We start from the raw sequence: 24825 nt of genomic DNA, 5'->3' as shown, positions 1-24825 counted from the left end.
TTGAGTGTTCGCCCATGCAAACTAATCAGTATTTTTTTTAATTTTTTCGCTTGTTCTTTTGAGTATAATATTGTCTATATTTGGATTGTCGTGTATATGTATTAATGCCTGGGTAGTACGATTGTGCATTCGTGTGTGCTGATTGTGCAACCTAGTGTTGTAAGTTGTGCACTATAGGCTAGGGAGTTGTGCATTATAGCACATAGTTCAATGCATCGTAGAACATTGGATGTTCACTGTGTGATTTTTTGGCGGGGTTAGAATGCACAACAATGAAGTTATTGATGCACAACACACAGTATAGGAATGCACAACATTTTGTATAGGAATGCACATCTTTTAATAAGACTGATTTACCCTAAATTTGTATATTTTAATATTTTAAAGGGATTTGTTTTCTTAATCCGTGTGATTTGTTTCTTTTAATCTCAATCATACATCATTCTGATTTAATGGTCTAGATTAGTCCTCACGTCCTCACCTAAGATTAGGTCCTCACCTGATCCGGACCATATATATATATATATATATATATATATATATATATATATATATATATATATATACACACACACACACACACACACATATATATATATATATATATATATATATATATATATATATATATATATATAATCTACAAATTTGACATTAAATTACTTATGTATGAACTTCTCATATATAATCTTGCGTTGATATACTTTCAAATATTTATTTAATTTTAAACATTGGGCATTAACACATTCGCGCAATGCGCGTGTAAAAAACTAGTACATAGAAAAGAGATACCCAGCAGGCATTGTGAGGTGCACGCTGCGGGCATGTGAGGTGCTAAAAATGAAAGATGAAAGATTAAAAGAGAGTGTACAACAAGTAATACTAGAGAAGAAAAGCTTAGAGAGCTTTTTGGTAAATATGCTGGTAGTTCCAAAATGGCATACAAAAACCATCAGGATAGAATCAGACATGGTTTTAATACCTCATCTTCTCCAGCACCACCTTCTATCTAATCGGTAATTGACGTCAAGGATGATTTCACATTTCAATGGATCCAATATATGCATGGTTCTTGAACGTGTGCAAATCACGATAATTAATAAGTGATTACTATATTTACAAAACATACATATATTAAAATTCTAATATCAAACACTTTAAATAAAGTTATTAAGTTATATATATTAGTAAAGTAAAAGACTTACTCTTGATGATATGGTGCTAATATGAATTGTTGATTCTTGTGCATGCTTGTCTATACATGAATGAAATATGATGTAACAGCAACACAATTTACGTTGATCATATCCGCTGAAATTTACGTTTGGACACGCAAACCCAATAAACGTTCACTACTGGAAATTATAGAATTTCCGACCACCTGAAAGTGATCTTAAATCAAGTTGATACTAAAAAGTGGTCGGAAATAGCAACAAAGGTTTTTCCGAATACCAAAAGTGGTCGGAACAAGACTTTCGACTTGATTTAAGATCACTTTCAGGTAGTCGGAAATTTCATAATTTCCAGTAGTGGTTACACCAAACTGTTTGCACAACTTATTCAAAAAATCTTCAAAATAACAAACAAGAAATTTCAATAAACATAAAAAACAAAAATGTATATAAAACACAAGAACAATTTGAAACTTACAGCAAAAACACTTGTTTAATTGATACATGCATCAAGCCAATTCATCGTCAACAAATCCTGTATATCCTCCATCGTCACATAATTAAACACTCCTCACGCGTCCATGATGGAAGACTGTCTGATCTATCTCCACATCGATATACTCTTTATTATCAATAAGAAATGTTGTCAACAATTTACCAAAACACTCCCCATCCCATTTAACCAAAGAGAATATAAGATATTCATTCCTTGTTCGTTCGTTTATAAAAATGAGAATTCAAGCGAATATAGAAAGTTTAAACAAAAACATAAGATAAAATGTACTCTGTATAAAGTAAAAATTTAATGATGTTTAAATTTTTTTAAAAAGAGACATTAATTTGGAACAGACTAAAATGGTAAGTAAAAATAAAATGGGACCGAGAGAGTATTAAAATTTGTTTTAATATCTCAAAGCACAAGTGCACTAATGGTGCAGGCTGCGGGCACAAGAAATTAGACAAATGACCAATTCAAAAGGGAGAAGAAAAGAAATAAAATACACAAGATTTTTGAAAGGAAATAAAATGGAGTTAATATATAAATAAAAGGATGCATTCAAGGTTGACAGTCAGGGAATTTAATTTTTAGAAAAAAAAAAGAAAGATAAAAGACAGACATAATCCTATATGCATGGTTACCTCGGATGCTTGCATCTGTGAGATCTGTCACCTAATTTTGCTTATACTGTAATACATGTACAAAGAAATATCCGCAAATGGCTGATTCTGAATTGTAGAATTACAAATAAGTTAAAAGGGTCAGCTGTATAGTGACCCTTAAAAAGGCATAATTAAGCAGCCTAAAGAAGGAAAAGATCTACTCCTGTCTGTGCTCTACTTTTTCCAAGTCATTCTCATTTTCTAAAAAATGCATTTTAAAGAGTTCTAAGTAAGACGCTACTATTTTATGCTATGGATGACTTCCATGTAAGTATTTTCCCTAAATACAATATATTATAATATATTGTATTATTGGGTGGTTGTGGTGCAAGTGGAAGATTAAGTGACTTAATCTGTTAGGCAACTCAGGATATTCAGTTAAGCTTTAACTGAATATCTGCCTACATTGATGGCATGTAGGCTTCTAAGCAAAATAGTCCTCCCACAGCTCCCGTGTTCAGTATACACGCACCATCGAGTATTCGGGAGAGAAGTGGTAGACAAAACACTGACGTTTATCCTGCAGGTTTACCATCCCGTGGCAACTATGGCAAGGGATGTTCAGATGATCCTAAAGCTTCCGTTGTAACGAGTCAGGTTCCTCTTGTTAGTCATATTATTATCTAACATTTGGTATCAAAGCCTGATAATCTCTGCCTGGTTATCAATTATATTAGCAGTGATATAATATAATTTGAAAATTGTATACGTATATTGTGTTTCGTATATGGTATAGTTTTTGAAACGCTTACGTATTTTCTTTTGTTATATATATATATATATATATATATATATATATATATATATATATATATATATATATATATATATATATATATAGATGTGTATTCAAATGAGGACAAGTATATTATAGAGGACTGTGAGGACAGATGTAGTGTGTGCCATTAGCCGGTATGCCGTGTGCATGACCGAATGTAGTTGTGTGCCACAGTTTGTATGTCGCGTGCTGTATTTGTTAATTTATAGAGCCTGAGTTCGAAACCTGATGTTTACATTTATTCTTGTGTGCCATTATGTATTAAGTTGTGTGCCTGATATAAATTTGTTGTATGCCCATTATTTGTCCTCACAGTCCTCTATATATTGTTGTCCTCATTTGAACTCAACCCTATATATATATATATATATATATATATATATATATATATATATATATATATATATATATATATATATATATATATATATATATAGGCTTTGGTTCCCATGAGGTACCTAATTAAAATGGGATAATGAGATCCCATCATCACCATTCACCCATTTAAATTTAATGGCTAAGATTAAAAGATATTGAGCAACTAATTATGACCAAATATTGATCATAGGGATATTCACGTAAAAGTGTTACTGTATTTAATTTTGGGAAGAATATTAATATATTATTATGCACAAGAATAGGCTGCTTAAGATTGGTAATTAGTAATCATACCATTTAAAATCCAAACATTCCTATATGTTCCACGGTAGAGTCTGACTGGAGAGTAGAAAAGACATAGGTGGCTTGTGCATTCAAAGCTTAAACAGGGGAGAAGCCTGGTTGGGCGGACGTGTGCATGGCGTGTGCGACATCCGGTATGTGTGCCGGTTTTCCTGTTTTTAAATTTGGTTGTTTGAAAATGTAGTGCTTGTGTACGTTATGGCATGTGCAACATCGTAAACTAAGCCATGGGGTAGCCTGCCTGTAACGCAAGGGTGTTTGTGGTTTGTGTGGTGTGTGCGAGTAGTTGATTAGGTGATTGCGTGTATTGTATAGTAGGATATCAACAGTAAGAATAATTGTAATTGCGAAAGGAAATATCCGTGTAATCCGCGTAAAATGTTTGCAATGTAAGGTGAAGTGGTTTATAAGTTGTTTTCCTATAACACCGCATGTGTACATTATTTGGCAAAAACTAAAAAAAAAATTCCAACGACATGCATACATGTGTTGGTATATTGAAAAGATTAATGGGTGTTTGCATGTGGTAACAATCTAATGAGTGAGAACAGCTTATGTTAAGCGTGTGGCAATTGGTAGGAAGGAGTGGTGTCTGTGCAAGTGTGACGTCTGGTCTGTGCGTAATAGACGATTATGTGGGTTGAATACGTTAAAACTACCTAAACAACAATAACCAGAACATAAGATGGTATGTTCGTGAAGAAATGTGTTAAGGGTGCAGAAAATTATATAGTAATCGAGAACAGGAATTATCATTTAAATGAGTAGTAAATGCAGTGTTTATTTGTGTGCGAACGGCAACATAATTTACAAGTGTGTGTGGGTTAAAATGTATCATGTACTAAACTCTGAAAATACATATATATGTAACAGTTTTCCCAGGAGTGGGTGTTGCTGTAAGCAATGAAGAAATGGATAATGGAGGCACTGGTGTTATGGATGTGTCGCCTGGTGGTACGCACACGTGGATACCTGAATGTGACGCAAGCATGAACCCGTTTGAAGGACAGCAATTCGACACAATGGAAGATGGGATCACGTTCTATACGACGTACGCTGGCATAGTTGGATTTGATGTGCGTCGCAGTTCCGATAAAAGAAACAGATACGACCAAATTAAGAAAAAACAAGTGGTATGTTCACGGGAAGGGTTTAAAGAGACAAAAAATAAAGAGAGTATCGAGGAAGAAACAACAAAACAGAAGCGCCGGAGGACGACGAACAGAGTAGGATGCCCTGCTAGACTTGTATTGACGTTGAATAAAGAGGGGAAGTATGTAGTAAAGACATTTGTAGACAGACACACACACGTCCTGTGCGAGGAGAAATACAAAAGATTCATGAAAGTGAATAGGAAAATAGACATCGGACATCAGGAATTCATAACAAACTGCGGAAAGGTAAACGTTGGGGCTAGCAAGAGTTTTGATATATATGCCGAAATGGTTGGTGGGCCCGAGAATGTTGGAGCTACGCAACAAGACTTCAAGAATTACAGGCGAGAGCTTTTGGCGTACATGAAAGAGAAAGATATCCAGATGGTGATATCCCAATACCTAGAGAAGAAAAATGATTGCGTAGATATGTATTTTGAGTACGATGTGAACGAGAAAGACCAATTAGCTTGGGTGTTTTGGGCGGATAGGCGGGCAAGACTGCACTATGGGGCTTTTGGAGATGTGGTGTCATTCGACGCAACATACAAAACTAACAGGTACATATGACTACTAGGCTTTTGTAAACACGTCAATAAAAAATATTACAAAAAGTGAATACCTGCAAGTTTTGCGGTGATAACATATGGTGCATCTTATTCAGTATTATTTTGGTATGTGTCTGTGCGTAATGGTGCATGGTATGTATGGTGCATGTTATGTAGTAACTGTACACAATTGTATACAACGTGGCAGAACAAGTGCATTTAGAAATGGAAATATAAAAAATTAATTGTTAGATGAGCATGGAATTTGAGGAGTGTGTGCAAGTAACAATGTGTGTGGTGTTGTGACACTTGCATGTTGGTTAATTGATGCTTGTTTGCGGTCGCAGGTACAATCTCGTGTTTGTCCCATTCACGGGTATAGATAACCATAAGAGATGCGTGACATTTGCTGCGGGACTAATTGATAAAGAGGACGTGGAATCGTATAGTTGGATCCTTAGAAACTTCAAGAATGCTATGGGAAGTACACCACCTATCGTAATAACTGATCAAGATCCAGCTATGAAGGTTGCGATTGAAACGGAATTCCCGGGGACTCGTCACCGTTACTGTATGTGGCATATTATGACTAAGGTGGGTGACAAAGTTGGTAATACATTAGCGAAGAACGAGGAGTTTCGGCGTGCGTTGAATGCCGTTGTGTGGAACGAGGAATCAACGACCACAGGATTTGAGAGCGCATGGAATGCAGTTATTCAGAAGTATGGCCTACTGGAGAATCGTTGGTTGAAACGTATGTATGATGAGCGTGCATCATGGGTGCCTCCGTTTTTTGACGATGTGTTTATGGGGGGCCTATTGCGTACCACTTCACGTTCAGAAGCTGAGAACAGAATTTTTCAGAGTAATACTAATAAGCATTTATGTCTTGTTGAATTCTTCAAACGTTTTGAAAGTGCAGTTCGGAAACAACGCGACAAGCATCTGGAACTTAGCTCAGCTTGCACTGGGCAAACACCACCTCTCAAGACCCTCCTGCGCATAGAGCGAGAAGCAGCAACGGTGTACACATTGACTGTGTTCTCTGATGTACAAAAAGAAATATGTGAGGGTTGGTCTACATGCCGGGTGAGATCGTACACCGAAGCTGAGGGGGTGAAGACATATGTGGTCGAAGACGGGACCAATAAAAGATACACCGTCATAGTTGAGGATGGGAGCAATAATACAAGTTGCACATGTCGATTATACACAAAGATCGGGCTGCTCTGTCGACATGTATTTGTAGTATTAAAAGATGAACGGATCGACCACATACCTCCACAACATATTACTCCAAGATGGACCAAAGAGGCGGTGAAAAATATAGAAAAGGTACGGGCGTAGGGAGACAAATATGGGCGAACAACAACGGACATAATACCACCGTGGAAGGGAAAGTTATAAACACAATTTACAGATGTTTAGGCATGGCTAGAGGTAATGGTGAAAAAATGCAACAGATTACAAATGTGATTGAAGAATTGGAAGCAACACTGTGCGATAAAGAAGTGAATAGGGCAGAAGGGAACGCGAAACGAGCAGTTATGGAAGCGTATTGTGGAGTTCCAGAGCCAGACACGATTAAAGTGCACCCCCCCGAAGTTGCGAAGACCAAAGGTTCTGGCAAGCGAATGAAATCAGCCAAGGAGGTGGCAATTATTGAGCAATTAAAAAAGAAGCGTACTTGCAAAACATGCGGGTTGGCAGCTGGCCATAATAGCCGAAGCTGCCCACAGAAGTAAAGCCGCCGTACTAGAAACAAAAACATTACTAGATACGTAACATACGGATGGTATTTCTGTTAGTTTTGATATATTTGACAGTGCTACATAACATTTAATTTTGAAATGGTATTTTTATTAAAGTTGAAATAGCTGGCTACAATGTGTTGAACCATTTTATTTGTGGTGGTGATTGAGCATAGAAATTGCTCAAGGGTGTTATTAACTTGCATATAGTAATTCTTAGTATAGCGGACCATACTTGACCGCACAAAATGGTATGAGTAGATCCATACCAAACTCACAAAACCGATGGAGGTCTGCGCATGCAATGACAGGTCTGTGCGTACATGATAAATGGCTTGTGCATAAAGAAACGCAACTCTACGCGTGCAAAGACATAGGTCTGTGCATGCAATGACAGGTCTGTACGAACACGATACATGGCTTGTGCGTAAAATAACATAGGTCTGTGCGTGCAAAAACATAGGTCTGTGCGTGTCAAGACAAAAGGTCTGTGCATGCAAGGACGGGTCTGTGCGGGCAAGATACAGGGCTTGTGCGTTAAGGTGCGATGGATTGTGCGTAAAAAACAATAGCGGCCTTAAAAAAAATAAAGTACTACGGACAGAAAAAGATTATTCGCTGAGAGTATTATGGACTCAAAACATTTTAATGATAGAGTATAAAATCTTAAAACCGTTATATAATGAACCAAACTAAATATCATTCAAAACGAAACAAATAATCCACGCGGGTAACTATCCAAAGAGTGAAATGCCTTCAAAAATCAACACATGCCGCTACAAAAAGCATGATAGAGCACGTCCACAACTTCAACGGAAACGCCCGACAGTGGAGACAACCAAATCTCGATGTACGTTGCTAGGAAACAAAAGAATCTCATGAACATAGCGCATACGTAATTTAAGCAGGAAACGGGCATCCCCCCTAATTAATCCACAATCCCACGAAGCCATCGACTGGCCTACATATGTCTCTAAGTGACGTATAGCAAACACCCCACAATCGAACTTATTTTTTGTGTCGCGCCATGACATACGGAGTCTCCTAGGAATCAAGTGCAACGCCTTAACATAGAGGTGTTGAGCCCCAGCATCCTCAAAAAGGACAGATAACAAGTCCTTCTACACCAATTGTAGAAACAGAACCAAAAGTCATTAAAAAAGGCAGAAAGTAACTATTAAATCCATAACATTAAAATCCACTACGAAATAGTACAACTGGACCATATACATACCAACACCTCAGGGGTCGCCCCATATTTTTTCAAAGATGCCCCATCCACGGATGAGTTATCTATAATACCAAATCTCAAACGGCGTAGATCAAACGACATCACATAGTAATGACCATGCTCGAGAATAGGGAATAGAAACTGTAGAAAGCCATGTGTAAAAATATGAAGAATACCAACACATATGCAGAATTAAATCCCATGAAGGAGTGAACGAAAAATAATTTGTATAGCACCCATGAAGGAGTGAATGAAAAAACTATGTATAGTAGAAAAACTTACCATGTCAATTTCATCCCACGAGTTATACGGAGATACCTGCAAATCAGCCTCTAACCCAGACTTGAACCAACCCAACCGTTGCGACCAAGAGGATGAAATTTGAACAGCCGAATACAACTACACACACAGAGTAAGACACATGAATTCGGAAGCACAAGAAATAATTAAATACAGTGCCAACCTGTGGTTGCAAAAAGACTAGCAACGAACCGTGGTTGTGGGTGATGCAAATAACCGTTTTGGAGCGTCAACCGGCTTAGACCTTTCTCGAAAATTTAAAATACATGCCCAAACATTCAAAACACCCACCAGAACTGTATGTCCTTCCAACAGTGAAACAAGATCATCCGTACGAGCAGATCGACCGCAAAAATTAAATAATTCGACAGTCCTGAAATTAAAACACCATTAAATATGCATACAGATATGCGTAAAACCATGTACGGAATTCATTAGAACGCTAAAATGTACATGTCAGCATTTAGTGAACTAGCAATCCATTTATAAGCTGCATGTGACTCCGAATTACGCAAAGGCAGGTTGTTGACTGCACGTGCACGCGTGACAGGTGCATACGAATTCAAGTCCATGGTGCGCACTGCACCGACATTAATCGGCCCAGGACGTGAATACTTAGAAGGTGCCGGACGAATAGTAGTGCCCAAAGGCGGATCAAATGGAACAACTTGCTACAAAAATGAACAAAAGAAAAAATACAAAATATGATTTAAGAAGTTTACTGGAAGAAGTGAAAAGTGAATAAGTCACAGATGAATACCTCCTCGGGAGTAGAAAATACATCGTGACCTGCATTACTTTCAACCACACGTGGCCGTTTCAAACCCAATAGTCTGTGATTGACCTTCCCAGCCGAGGAAGCTTTGGGAGCACATGAGAGATGGTGTTTGGTTGAACGCACCTAGAAAACTCGGACAGATGGAAAAATTAGAGTGAAAATTAGGGATGAAAAAAAAATAGCAACGAGTTGTATACGTAACAATATGACCGACAAGGTATAATGAACCAAGATGCATCTACGTTACAAAACAATACTTACTGCATCAGCAGGGGCAGAACGACAATCCCGAGATGCAATAGTGGGTGAGGCTCCATCATAATTACGGACAATTGCATCCACCACATCCCAACATTGAGTAGGCAGGTCTTGCGTCAATCCCAAACTGAATGAAGGTAATTCAGCAACCCCCTAGAGAATGCAGTAAGAATGTATATAAAAATAAAGTGTATGCGTATGAATAAAGGCGTTTGTGCGTGAAACCATAAAACCCCTCATACTAACACATAGAATTGACAGCAATTGTATTACAGTATACACCATCGAAATAGCTTGAACAGAGAGCATAAAAAAGGGCCTTAACAAACACCTAAACGACCTACGCATCACACCAGTACACAATGATGCCAGCACAACACCCCTACAAAATGCATAACTAGTATGTGCGGGGAACAAAATAATTACATACAGCAAACACAAAAATCCTAGAAGCGCCTAACTTTCTTACGCTTGTAGACTAGCATACTTACTGGAAATCGAGAGTCCGACAAAGGACCCCCCGATGGGTCTGGCAAAGAACCATCTTTGTTTTGATGCGCAACAGTAGCAACCTCCTCACAGCATTGGGGCTCAACGCTCGGGGATTGATTGATTCTGGAAGATTCTTGAACCGCGGTCTGCTGCTGAACAACAAACACCACTTCATCAACGGCCTGTAAATTATCCGGATTGTTCCACATTTCATCGTCGCTGAGAGTGTGGTCAACCGTCACTGCTGGTGCAGGGGTCTCGGACAAAGAAAGTATCCTCTGAGCAACAGAAACAACCTGCGTGAAACTGTCTGTACGAGTGGAGCAACACGGGTGTTGATGAAGAAACTGCAAAATATCATCCAAAGCTACACCTAGCAGACCTGCCTTTTCATTAAATATTTCATCGGGCGTCTGCATGCAACAAAAAAAGCCACAGTATAATAGATAACTAATAACTACATGTAAAAACTTACGAAAAGAGGGTTATTAATGCTAGAGCACAAGCCGCTGTAATAAAACGCGCACACATAAAATGAATAGAAAATAAAGGAGGATAGAACATGCACAAGCCCTGACACATAAATGCACAAAGTGATATATGGAAAAAAAATCAAGTTTAAAGGAATAAAATTCCAAAGCAATAAACAACATACACATAATATTAATGACATGTAACGAAAATAAAAATCCAGCAATAAAATACCACTGCATACGACACCATAAAAAACGAAAATGGAACTATGAATGCTAGAGCACAGACCGCAGAAATAGAACGCACAAACTTAAAAAAGGCTAAAATAACGAACAATATTACATGCACAAGCTGTGACACAAAATCGCACGAGCTGCGATATGTATAAATTCCAAAAAAGAAAGATATAATAATATTCCATAATAATAAACAACATAAGGAGAACATAAATTATGTGCAACGATAATAAATTACAAACAAGAATAGTAACTTACGACACCACTCGAATAAAAAAACAAATACGGATTAGAAAAATAAATACCTGAGGCCGGACAGAAGTAGACGGATTAGTACGGTCAACAGACGGCACATATGGCCCGACCACCGCCCCCCGCCCAAAGCCTCCATCTGTCATCTCAGCCAACTCCCGGGCCCTAAGAATACTTGTTTCCCAACCTCTAAAAGAAGGGAAAGCACGAGGAACAGTATTGGCTGCATGCACCACCCTATCCACATAAAGGAACTACAACTTGACAACGTATGTAATCCACACACAAAAAAAAAAAATGAACAAGTATATAAACCACACAAAGTACTCACTGTAATAACATACCACCAAAAGCAGAAGAGGCCCCGAAAATGGCTGAGAAGATGCATTTATCCAGTTGTTGTGTCGCTCCACCAAACACTCGAGGACGAACTTACACCAATTCAGATTCCTAATCTGATCGACATCCTCAAAATGGTGAAAAACCAGTTGGTTAGCATACCCATTAGACATAGGGGACCCAAATATACTAATTGCCAACACGGCAAAGTGGCGTTTAAACCACACACCCCCTCCGAGCAAGAACGCAACTTCTTCCCAATCATAGCCAAGGTGACCGTATGCTGCGTCACATCAAATTTGGCCCGCCATTTTTTCAAAGTATCACTAACGTCATCCTTGTTTCTTTTCGTAATCACCACATCACCACGCGGCAAACCCAAAGCGGAATGCACGTCTCGTTCCGTAACAGAGATTGTGGCCCCATTATCCAAACGCACGCACATCTCCACGGGGTCAAAATTCTTCAGCAACCAAAAACCCAAGTGCTTTGGGATATCCTCTACCTGAAGATCCAATAAATCCCCTAACCCCAAATGACCAACTGCCTTGCGCTGGCACGCACTAAAATGCTTGAATTGTGATACTAAGTGCTTCGGAGATGCACGAGTCTTCAAACGTGGAAAGCTAACGGCATGATTACCCGCTAACCCATTTTGGGGATCAACCGCCTCCGACTCAGCTTGAGCAGGAATAGGCATAGCGCCAGGAAGGGCCGTAGCATTTACCCCATCAGCAGGCACGGCTGCAACAGGGGGGTCAACAAAATCATCAGAATTGTCCCCTACAAAAAAATTCAAAGCTTATTGCACACATCGCCAAAAAGATATGTACACACAAACACAAACAAACTAATAAAAATACAAAACTAAAAATAATTAGAATAAGAGCAAAAAAAACTTAGACACAAACATCAATTTATTTGTAAATGCGAGAAAAATATAATGTTTAAAAAACAATCAAAACGACTTTAAAAAAAATAACAGATTTTTGAAATACCTAAAAATTATTATTAAACACGTACAAGCCCCACCAAAAACATGCACAAGCCCAGATGAATATATTTAATAAAAACATGTTAAATGACCAAAATGTAAACCAACAATGTCAGATTTTCTAAATAACTAGAAATTATGAAAAAGAAATCATAAAAAACCAAAAATAGAAATTCCAAATTACATACAACTAACATATTTAATTTGTACAACCAGAATGAACAAAATTTGAACCTATTAACACCACAAATAACATAGAAACGACCATAGTATGCAAAACTCACAAGCCCCACCAAAAACATGCACAACTAAATAAATATATTTAACACAAACATTATAAAAGGACAATTTGAAGACCAAAAGTGGCTGAATTTTTTTATAACTAGTCATTATTAATATAATGTTAGAACACTGAATAACATAAAACGCACAAACCATCAAAAATGTAACACTAACGAACAAACAACAGCGCAAAACAGCAACAGAACCATGGTTTCTATAATTAAATTTTTCAAATAGACTAAATATAATGAAATTAAAATCAAGAATTATATGAATTCCACAATAAATGAGTTGAAAATGAAATGAAATTCTTTCATAGAAAAAATGATAGGAGAACTTAGACTTGATCGAATATAGAAGGAAGCTTATGCATAAAAGTTGAGCATGAATGCTGATGCAATGGCGCAATGCTATCATCCTTGCATGACGAAATCATAGTGATGTTCTCAAGATGAGTAGTATACTATCCCTGATGTATATGTAAATTAAATTCGTTCTTATGTAATAGTTTATAAACATATAAAAAAAATAAATCATAATCATCACTGGATAAACTCACTGGCCTTTGTAAACAAAAATTATATACATTCTGTCGGAAACAAAAAAAAAAAAAAAAAAAAAAAAAAAAAAAAAAAAAAAAAAAAAACTCTTCCTGCAATCCTAAACGTCATGCTGAATTCCCCCGAAAAAAAAAAGGAAAAAAGAACCAAAGCCTCAACATGAATTCTCCACAAAAAAAAAAAAAAAAAAAAACCCTTCCTACAGCATTCTGCCGGAAAAAAAAAAAAAAAAAAAAAAAAACCCAAAACCCTAATCGAAATCCCACCCCCATGAACACCCCCCCACCGCCGCCTGCAACCCCACTTCCGACCCAAGCCCTCTACCCCCGTCAACAAAACACCACCGCCAATGCCCCCACCCCTCACAAATGCCCACCACATTCTTCCCACCCCAACAGCCCCAACAACCTAAGCAAAAAATGGTACATGCAGGGAATTTAAAGCCCCAAAAACGAATTATAGAACCACCCATATAAGTCCACCCAGTTAATCAAAACTAAAGCGTACCTTGAACAACCCTAATCGAAGTTCCATGCCGTCTCAATGAACGCCTAGATGAGGAGACGTCCATGGATTAGTTGAAGAGCGCAGACGAACGAGGGGAAGTATGTACGCTGCTTCCAGAATACACGCACCATCGAGTATTCAGGAGAGAAGTGGTAGACAAAACACTGACGTTTATCCTGCAGGTTTACCATCCCGTGGCAACTATGGCAAGGGATGTTCAGATGATCCTAAAGCTTCCGTACGTTGTAACGAGTCAGGTTCCTCTTGTTAGTCATATAATTATCTAACATTTGGTATCAAAGCCTGATAATCTCTGCCTGGTTATCAATTATATTAGCAGTGATATAATATAATTTGAAAATTGTATATGTATATTGTGTTTCGTATATGGTATAGTTTTTGAAATGCTTACGTATTTTCTTTTGTTAATCTTTTGGGATATGCGATGATCTTCTTTTGGGATATGCGGCGCCGTGTGGCATTCTGAGCTGTGATCGGCGCTTCATCGTCCATCTGAACGGTGTTGAAGTTCTCATGGAGAACAAATTATGGAAGAAGAAGAAGGCTGTGATAGATTGATCAAAAGTCCTTTTTCAAAGAGAAGCAGTGTGCTCTTTATACAAGCCAACCAACTGGCTGAGAAGGGAAAAGAAAAGAAGCAGAAAGAAAGCTAAACAGAATTAACTAACAAAACTAACTTTAACTAAATCTTCTTGTGCTGACTTTTTGTTTGACCTGCAGTGTACCCCCCCGCAAGCTGGAAGGTACATATTATGTAGCTCAAGCTTGGAAATGAGATCATGGAAGCTGTTCTGTGCAAGTGGTTTTGTAAAGACATCTGCAAGCTGATTTGAAGTAGAGACATGTAGCAGTTTTAAGACTCCTTTTTGTAGCTTTTCCCTTACTAAATGGCAGTCCAACTCAATATGTTTTGTTCTTTCATGGAACACAGGGTTCTCAGCTATGGCAATGGCAGATTTATTATCACAATACAATGAAGCTGCAGGATTTCCAGTCACTCCCAAGTCTTGTAGAAGATATAGAAGCCATTGAATTTCACAAGCTGTGGAAGCTAAGGCCCTATACTCAGCTTCAGATGAACTCCTAGAGATGGTGACCTGCTTTTTGGATTTCCAAGAGACCAGAGAGGTGCCAAGAAAGATGCAAAATCCAGTGACTGATCTCCTAGTGTCTGGACAGGCAGCCCAGTCTAAATCAGTGAACCCTTTTAACTGTAGGAGGAGACTTAGCTGAGAAGAAGAGACCCTGACCTGGAGCTGCTTTAATGTATCTTAGGATTCTGTGAGCTGCTTGCATATGTATGTTGGTAGGGCAGTCTAGAAACTGAGATAATTGTTGAGTGGCATAACTAATGTCAGGCCTTGTAATGGTTAGATAGAGGAGCTTTCCCACAAGTCTCCTATACTGAGTGACATCTTCAAGCTTTTCCCCAATGTCTTTGCTAAATCTTGTTGAGGTAGCCATGGGTGTTTTTGCTGGTTTGCAATCTGTAAAGAGTGTGTCCTCCAAGAGTTCTAATGCATACTTTCTTTGTGTCATGGAAATTCCATAGTTGTTCCTTGCTACTTCTAACCCAAGGAAAAATCTCAAAGGGCCTAAATCTTTAATGTGGAAGGCATTGTCTAAATGCCCTTTGATCTGCTGAACTTGTTTTGAATCTGGACTTGCTATTACAACATCATCAACATAGACAAGTAGGGCCACAAAATTATCTCCTGCACCTTTGAGAAATAAAGAAGAATCAGATAGAGCTTGCCTGAAACCCATATGTAGCAATTCATGAGTCAGCTTCATATTCCACTGCCTACTTGCTTGTTTTAAACCATAGAGACTTTTTATCAACCTGCACACCTGACCAGGCTTTTGAGGGGTGAAACCAGGAGGAAGTTTCATGTAGACTTCTTCAACTAGATCCCCATGAAGGAAAGCATTATTGACATCTAACTGATGTAGAGCCCATCCTTTGATAGCAGCCACTGCCAGTAGCATTCTTATGGTGGTTATTTTGGCAACTGGACTGAAGGTGTCCAAATAATCCAGGCCATGAGTTTGTGTGTACCCTTTTGCAACCAATCTAGCTTTGTGTCTCTATATTGTGCCATCAGCTTTAAGCTTGGTTTTGTACACCCATTTGCAGCCTATGGGCTCTTTATTAGGAGGGAGTTCTGTCAGCCTCCATGTGTTATTGGCTTGTAGAGCCCTGATTTCATCCTTCATGGCCTTTCTCCAACATTCTTCTTTTATGGCTTCATTGTATGTCTTGGGTTCTTTGGTGGCCAGTGTCTGTGCTGCAAAGGCTTTGAAATTGCAAGATAATCTGTCATAAGATAAGACATTAGAGATGGCATGTGGGGATGTCCTTCTTATAGTGGCACTATGGCAAGTGTAATCAGCTAGATAAGTGGGAATGACCCTGGTTCTAGTAGATCTTCTTGGTTCCCTTACTAGAACTGGAGGTGTAAGTGTTGGTTCTGGACTAAGCACCATTTCTGGAACTGAAGTATCAAACTGATCCATTTGGCCTTGATGCTGACCATCTGGATTAATGATTTCTTCATGCACCTGTTCATCAATGTCTGAGTAGGTTACCCCTTCAGAAGGTAAAATAAGGTCAGTTTCCAGAGTGTTTTCAATATCCCGTGTGCTTTGTTTGATTTGACAAGGAAAAGTGCTTTCATAGAAGCAAACATCCCTAGACAAAAATACCTCTTTTGTGTGTATATCATATAACTTGTACCCCTTTACTCCATTAGCAAAGCCTAGGAAAATGCACTTTCTGGCTCTTGGAGAGAACTTGTTCCTTTGATAGCTAGGAATAACTGCAAAAGCTAGACATCCAAAAACTCTTAGATGCTGATACTGTGGCACTTTGCCAAAAAGAATTTGGTAAGATATCTTGTTGTCTAGAACAGCTGATGGAAGTCTATTGATTATGTATACTGCATGAAGAATGCAGTCACCCCAAAAATGCTCAGGCAACTGAGCTTGAATTCTGAGAGCTCTAGCCACTGCCAAGATGTGGCCATGTTTTCTTTCAACAATGCTGTTCTATTGGGGAGTGTATATACATGAAGTTTGATGAATAATGCCCTTGGTTTGATAGAATTCTTTCAGGAGGAACTCCTTCCCATTGTCAGATCTCACACATTTGATGATTTTGCCAAATTGTGTGTTTATTAGCTCACAGAAGTCCTGTAACAGCTGCTTAACTTCACTTTTGCATCTCATCAGATACACCCAAGTGGCCCTGCTGTGATCATCTACTAAGGTTAGGAAATATTTGTGGCCATAAACAGTGGGAGTTTGATAGGGTCCCCATATATCAGCATGTATAAGATCAAAGCAATCAACTGAGATGTTAGAGCTAGGTTTAAAAGGCAATCTTCTTTGTTTAGAGAAATGACAGCAATCACATACAACTGGTTTGTCATTACAAATTGTATTATCAATGGAATGTAGAAGTCTAATCTTGCCTTCTGAGGCATGTCCCAACCTAGCATGCCAAAAACTACAGCTATTTACAACTGGTTTACAAAGAGTGAAGGCAGTGAGATCAAGTTGGCATAGTCCTTTCTTCAATTCAGCCACTCCAATCATCCTCCCAAGGAGTTGATCCTGTATAATACACTTGTTAGAGTGAAACAAGATGCTACACTTGGATCTCTTTGTAAGTTCACCCAAGGAAACTAAATTATACTGAAAGATGGGCACACAGAGAACATTGAGCAGGACAAGATCTTCTGAGAACTGAACTGTCCCAATATGTGAAACCTGGGCTTGATGTCCATTAGGTAAATCAACAGATATTCCTTGGACCTTCTTAGGGTTTTGTAATAGGTTTAATGTGCACACAATATGGTGTGTAGCACCACTGTCCAAGATCCATAAGGGTTCTGAGTCTGTTGAAACACTGCTATGACATTTAGAATTAGTGCCCTTACCTTCCAGTCTAGCATCTGGAATGAAATTTGCAGCTATGGCATTTGCTTGAGGAGCCATTTGGAGAGGAGAGCTACTGGTCTTAGCTTGCTGCATGAACTCCAAGAACCTCCTGTAATCTTCTTGATTATAGGAGATGGGATCTCCTCCTGCATTGTTGTGTTCTTGTGAGGTGGACTGCACTTGATTAACATTCCCTACCCCTTTGTTTCTTGGTTTCCACCCTGGGGGGTACCCATGTTTTCGGTAGCATTTCTCAATCGTATGCCCAGTATATCCACAGAAACTACACACTGGCTTCTGTTTCTGTCTGTTTTCATACTTTGTGAAGAAGACTCCTGCCCCTGCCAAGCTTTCATTCATAGAACTGGAGCCCTCATGGACTTGTCTCTCTTGTTGTGAGACCATAGCAAAGGCCTCTCCAACGTCAGGTAAGGGTTTCATCAACATAATTTGTCTCTTGGTATTATGGAGATCATCATTCAGGCCAATAAGAAAGGATGATAGCATATCATTATCTAATTGAGCCCTAATTTTTTCAGACATCTTGCTACCACATACACAGCTGATTGGTGTGCATTCACATGAAAGGACAGGTCTTAATACCAACAATTCATCCCATAAGAGTTTCAATTGAGTGAAATAGTCATTCACAGAAGATGTACCTTGCCTTGTTCTGTAGATCTCAGATTGGATCTCTGCAATGCGGAAGACATCTTGCTGGCTGAACCTCTTCTTTAGATCCTTCCATACTCCCTCAGCAGTGTTGATCCAGAGTATGCTTCGTCCAATGGTGGGAGACACCGCTCTAAAGATCCAAGATAGGATCATAGTATTGCATTGATCCCAGTAAAAATACTTGGGATCAGATTTATTGAGGATGGCTAGGGTTCCATCAGCTACCACCATCTTGTTCTTCGATCTTAATGCCATTTCCATGGCTCTTGCCCATGGATGGTAATTCGATCTGCCTTCCAACTGGACAGTTACAAGTTGTAACGAAGGGCTCTCATTGGGATGGAGATAGAGAGGATCGGTCCGATCTTTGGGATCGTATGCTGCAAAGATCGGAGCTGGTGCCGGTGTATTCCCTGTTCCTGGATTGCTTGCTGCCATTTGAGGGCGATTCAGAGGTGTTTGCCAAGCCATGAGCTCAATAGCTCTGATACCATGTTGAAGTTCTCATGGAGAACAAATTATGGAAGAAGAAGAAGGCTGTGATAGATTGATCAAAAGTCCTTTACAAAGAGAAGCAGTGTGCTCTTTATACAAGCCAACCAACTGGCTGAGAAGGGAAAAGAAAAGAAGCAGAAAGAAAGCTAAACAGAATTAACTAACAAAACTAACTTTAACTAACTCTTCTTGTGCTGACTTTTCGTTTGACCTGCAGTGTAGCTTGACAGGCTGCGATTTTTTTGTTGCTGCCATTTATTCGCTGCTGAGAAGGTTGTTGTCATTGATTCGGTGTTGCGGTGAGGAGGGAGTACGGAAGCGGCGCTAGGTTCCGGCGGAGGTGCTTCTCCTCCGTGTGGGTTCAGACTCCAGCAGTATCGCTGCTGACCTCTCTCTTCCTTCAGGCAGTGCCGGCCGGATGGCTACCTCTCCATTGCAGTAAATAAATGGCTAAGGAGCTCAGAGCATGAGGTGGAGGAATTTGCGTAATACAGTGCGGATGGCTACCTCTCCGCTGCTGCTTCTTTCCTACTTCAACAGCGTGGTGGCGTTTGTTGAAGAAGACGACGGTGCGACTTGGAATTGCATGTGGCGGTGGCGTTACGGTGAGGACAGTGGCGACCAGCGTTGCAACGAGCTTGGTTGCCTCTTCGCTGGTTTTCCGGCGTTTCTTTGGAAGAGGAAGGAGATTCCTGGTACGCCATTATTTAAGGTGCAATTATCTTTTATTTACCATTTTTTTTATTTGCCTTATATTTAATATTTATATATATTAATTTTGGTAAATGGTGATTATTTAGTCTAATATTACCATGTTAATATTACCTTAATTAATATTGTAAATTGTTTAGGCAAATGGTAAATATTAGTAATTGTTTGTTTTGAAATAATAATGCCCTTTAGTTTTTATTTTTTAAAATTTTGGCATTAAAATTTCAAAATTGAGATTAATTATGGCATTATTTGTGATTAAATTATTGCCATTATTAATATCATTACAGTAATTCTTGTCACAATTAAATTATTATTCATTTTGAGCAAAATATTAAGTTTTAATTTGCTATTTGAATTTTAATTTAATATTGAGAGTTGTATTAATGCCTTTTAGTTTTCTCTCAATTTTGGCATTATATTCACAATTAAATTATTATTCAATTTTGAGCAAATATTAAGTATTAAATTTGCTACTTGAATCTTAATTTAATATTGATGTGCATATTAAATTGCTTGAATTATTGCAATTTATTTAGTATTTATGAGTTAATAATATATTAATTTGCAAAATCCAAACATGCTTTGTATATTTTTTAAATTAATCCAAACATGTTACTCTTAATATTATTATGTGGTAAATTGAGATTAGTATTTAGCATCCCTTAATTATAGTTTTACATTTAATTGCAAATATCATTAGTTTGCATTATTAATTATTGTTATTAAGTTTAGGGGCTAATCTCATGTATTACCTTTCATAATAATTATTCATTCATGTTAATCTACTATATTTGGTACATTGGTAAGATTACCCATGTCACTTTATTTTTCATTATTATTAATAATGGTAATTAAGTGTTACCAATAAACTGTTACGTACTATTGGGCGATTCAACTAAACTCTCCGTGAAGATGGGAGATTTTGGAAGCTTTCTCCGCTATCGAGGTTAGTGTTATCGATAGATGCAGTTTGCATCATTACGGTACGCAAATCATTAATTGCAGTTTACAGTTTATTATTATTGGTAACTACTGTTATAACTGTTACTGGTCACATTTTATCTTTAAGAAAATGGAAACATTAAGATATGTATTACCATGTTTGTCATTATTAAAATGTTCATAGTGATTATAATGCTCCTTATTACTATTAATATTTTAATTAATGATACCATTATTTTTTATGGTATTAAGACATAAATTGTTTCCAAATTGATTTATGTGACATTTATTTTCGGACTTCTTTTATTAAATTTTAAAGTTATATCCGAAAATGTTTCTAAAGTTTAACAGTTTTAACTATTGTTTTTTTTTTTTTTCATATTTAGCCTCCAAATTAACATAATACTATTATTATGGCTATTTATTGCCTTTTTTGGTTTATTTGCAATTTTCTGCCATTAATAATATTATTAATTGAGTTTTGGAGAGTGATTTTTTAATCAATTCAGAATTTTGGAAAAATATGTTTTCTAGGCATTATTATACATCGATCCCATAATTTATTTAGTATTTGAATTACGATTTTAGATGTTATTGCCCACATTTAGTTAAGTATGAATAATTGAATACACATTTGGTGTTTTTCATACTATTTAGATTGTTTTATGCTTTTAATCACATTAAGTGCATAATATAAAGTTTAATTATGCAATTAGGTTTTGTGATTTTTTTTATTTATGAATAAAACATATACTATGACTTGATATTTGTGAATTTAGCATGTTTCTCACAAAGTTGATTTTATGCAATTAAAACTTTTTCACGTGGGTTTATAGTTTTTAACCTTTCAAGTATATATCTATTACATTATTATTCAAATTTTGGATTTCCTTTGGTTAGAAATCATACTAGTTTAGAATATTAATTGTATACTTTGAGGTTATTGCTCATATTTAAAATTGTTTTGGTTTATGCAATTTATTTAGAATATATGAGTTTAATGTTTGATTTTATGCATACTTGTCCACCGCATAATATTCTCTTTTTTTTTTTTTTTTTTTTTAAGTTATGCAATTTTATTATGCCTTTAGAAATACATACTTTAGGATGAAATTATATTAGTTCCTTATTAAGTTGGACCTATGCATAAAACTTTAGTTGCGGTAGTGTCTGAGTTTAAGCACGTTTAGTCCGTTAATTTTTTTCATCGATTAAAGCCTTATTCATAGGTGAATCTACAATTTTATAGATCTCCCAAACAGTTTTACTTCAAACATGAGAACGCATGACTTAGGGAAGTTTCTTGGGAGGAATACTAGTTCTATGGCCCTGGCTTAAAAGCCTTGTTGCTACTAGTCCCCTTGCGACGCTACTCTGTCTAAGGAGTTGGTATTTAACCGAGCTTCGTCTCGACCAACTTTCCTGGGAGTATACCTAATAATTGTCTTTCATTTGTTGGCTTAATTTGTTTGTTAGGCTTTAAATTCCCCTTTTGCCAAGTGATAACAATTTTAGATTAATTAAAGAGTAGCCACAACATCTTTAATTTACTAAAAATTGTCTAAAGTTCAAATCACATAAAGATGGCAATGATAAATGTCAGTGATCTTATAATTTTAATTAGTTGGGGAGTAGCCACAGCATTCTTAATCAGTTAAAATTATATATTGAGTTGTTAGGGTCACATAAAGTTCTAGACATATCAATTGTGATTAATTGTATCTAATATGATGGAATTTAGCCCACAGGCAATTTCGTTATATTTGTATGATTAATTATGATGAAATACTGAACTATGATCATAATTTAGCCCACAGGCAATTATGTATCGGAATGTAGTTTAGTAGTTTTATCAGTAATGATAGGAATACTTTATGAGTAATTTTCGGGAATAAAGAATTTTACTTACTTTATGAGTAATTTCCACCTCTATCATGAAGCTTAATTTTATGATGTAAACTTTAGGTCATATATCTTAATTTGCCCACAGGGATTAAGATAAGGAGCATCTTAAGTTTTTTCTCATAATGGTTGTAATGAATCTAATTGAATTAAAACTTTAGCCCACAGACAAGTTTTTATGTCACTTGATTCTTCAACTCATTTGATAATTGTTTCATCATAAAATTTCAGTTGGATCTTATTGAGTAAAACTTTAGCCCACAGGCAAGTTTTATGTCACTAGATTCTTCTAGCCATTTAGTAATTGAGATTAAAATATTATCATAAGGATTTCTTAATTGAGTTTAATAGAATTAAAACTTTAGCCCACAGGCAAGTTTTATGTCAATAAATTCATCAACCCATAATAACTTTATCTCAATTTCTTAGAATTTATAAATTTAGTTTAATTATAATTCTAAGTTTCGTGGTTTGCATTGGCAAAACATGTATTTAGTCACTTCCCAAAATTTAGATACACCTTTTATTAATTATTTTTCACGAAGCTTGGTTATTTGGACTAACTATAGTAAGTTGCGTGGTATGATATACCTCTTATGGATTCCAATAACAAAATATATCTTCTGAGCCGAATTCCAACTTGGTTTTGGAACGCGTATTTTATTATTTTAGTATGTCCAACTATGGTGGAGAATCATGCCCTCATTAATCATTCATTTAGTTGGACTATAATTGGAACAAAATATTGATTATTTAGTGTGCCCAACTAATGGTGGGGAATTATATCTTCATTATTTAGTTGGTCAAATCAATTATGAGTGCTATATCATTAATTTGGCTAAAGAATATCTTAATCAGTGGGAGTGATCATTTAGAAAAAGATCATTAAATACTCCACTAAAGCTGATGGATTTAATTGTTCTCATACATTCCAAATTGGATTGTGCGTCTAGCAATAAGTCCACAAGTATTAATTTAGTTTTTTGTTCTTATAATTCATAAGTTCATTTCATTGAATGTTTGGTTGTACAACATATTTATGAAAATGTTGTAACAATATTAATGAATTTATTAGAACGAAAGCATTTAACTTGTGGTGCACTTTCAATTAATAAATTCTTTAGCGATTGAAGAGTCTTTAGTTTCTTCAAAATTGATCCTGGGCCATTTTTGGTTTGTAACGCTCAAAACAATTTTGTAAGATAAGTAAGACTCGTAAATGTTCAATTAATTTCGAGGTGGAACTTGAGATTATTTGGGAAGTTGGTGTATGTTTAAGATTCCAAATTATGGACTTAGACTTTTTTGGTTTGTTGTCTAAGTTATTGGAATGTTTCTATGACTTGACTATCCTTTGGCTATCTTAATGAGTGGGAGTGACAGACGTGTCAACTCCAAGCTCTTAGCTGTTAGAGGTAGTGTTTATGTTAACTTATAAACAAGTCATAGAATATAGTTAGCATTATGCTAACATTAAGAGTTCTCTACTTAAGGCATGCTTCTAAGATTTTGGAGATCATACAGTGAATTTGGATGGTTTCTTCCTTCAGTTGTGCACATAATATATTTTGAGAAACATCCATTAAGGGACTAAGAATAAACGTAGGGTTTGTTCATAAAGAACCTAAATTAGGGAATTTAAATGCATGTGATCATCGTAGATATTACTCACTTGATTAGTAGATGACATATTACTGTGGTTCATGTGTTTTGTTCTTTAATGAAGGTTGTGCCAGTACTTGCACCAAGTGGGAGAATGTAAGTATTTTCCCTAAATACAATATATTATAATATATTGTATTATTGGGTGGTTGTGGTGCAAGTGGAAGATTAAGTCAGTTAGTGACTTAATCTGTTAGGCAACTCAGGATATTCAGTTAAGCTTTAACTGAATATCTGCCTACATTGATGACATGTAGGCTTCTAAGCAAAATAGTCCTCCCACAGCTCCTGTGTTCAGTATACACGCACCATCGAGTATTCGGGAGAGAAGTGGTAGACAAAACACTGACGTTTATCCTGCAGGTTTACCATCCCGTGGCAACTATGGCAAGGGAAGTTCAGATGATCCTAAAGCTTCCGCTGTAACGAGTCAGGTTCCTCTTGTTAGTCATATTATTATCTAACATTCCATTCTTAAGGGAGGAGATAATGTATTCCAAGAACCAAGGTAGCATACTAATTCA

General features: G+C 36.9%; 1 long non-coding RNA gene across 1 annotated transcript; it reads left to right on the top strand.

Annotated features, from left to right (window-relative positions):
- Nucleotides 1-2307: 2307 nt before the first annotated feature.
- LOC109164115 lies at nucleotides 2308-18751 on the top strand. The gene is made up of 3 exons (XR_002051388.1): nucleotides 2308-2406; nucleotides 12955-12961; nucleotides 18742-18751. It is a non-coding gene; the product is annotated as an uncharacterized LOC109164115 (long non-coding RNA).
- The last annotated feature ends 6074 nt before the right edge of the window (nucleotides 18752-24825 follow it).

This window comes from Ipomoea nil, unplaced genomic scaffold (assembly GCF_001879475.1).
Source record: "Ipomoea nil cultivar Tokyo-kokei standard unplaced genomic scaffold, Asagao_1.1 scaffold3056, whole genome shotgun sequence".
Taxonomy (NCBI): domain Eukaryota; kingdom Viridiplantae; phylum Streptophyta; class Magnoliopsida; order Solanales; family Convolvulaceae; genus Ipomoea; species Ipomoea nil.
Note: the sequence above shows the minus strand (reverse complement) of the source record. Positions and strands in the feature narration are given on the sequence as shown.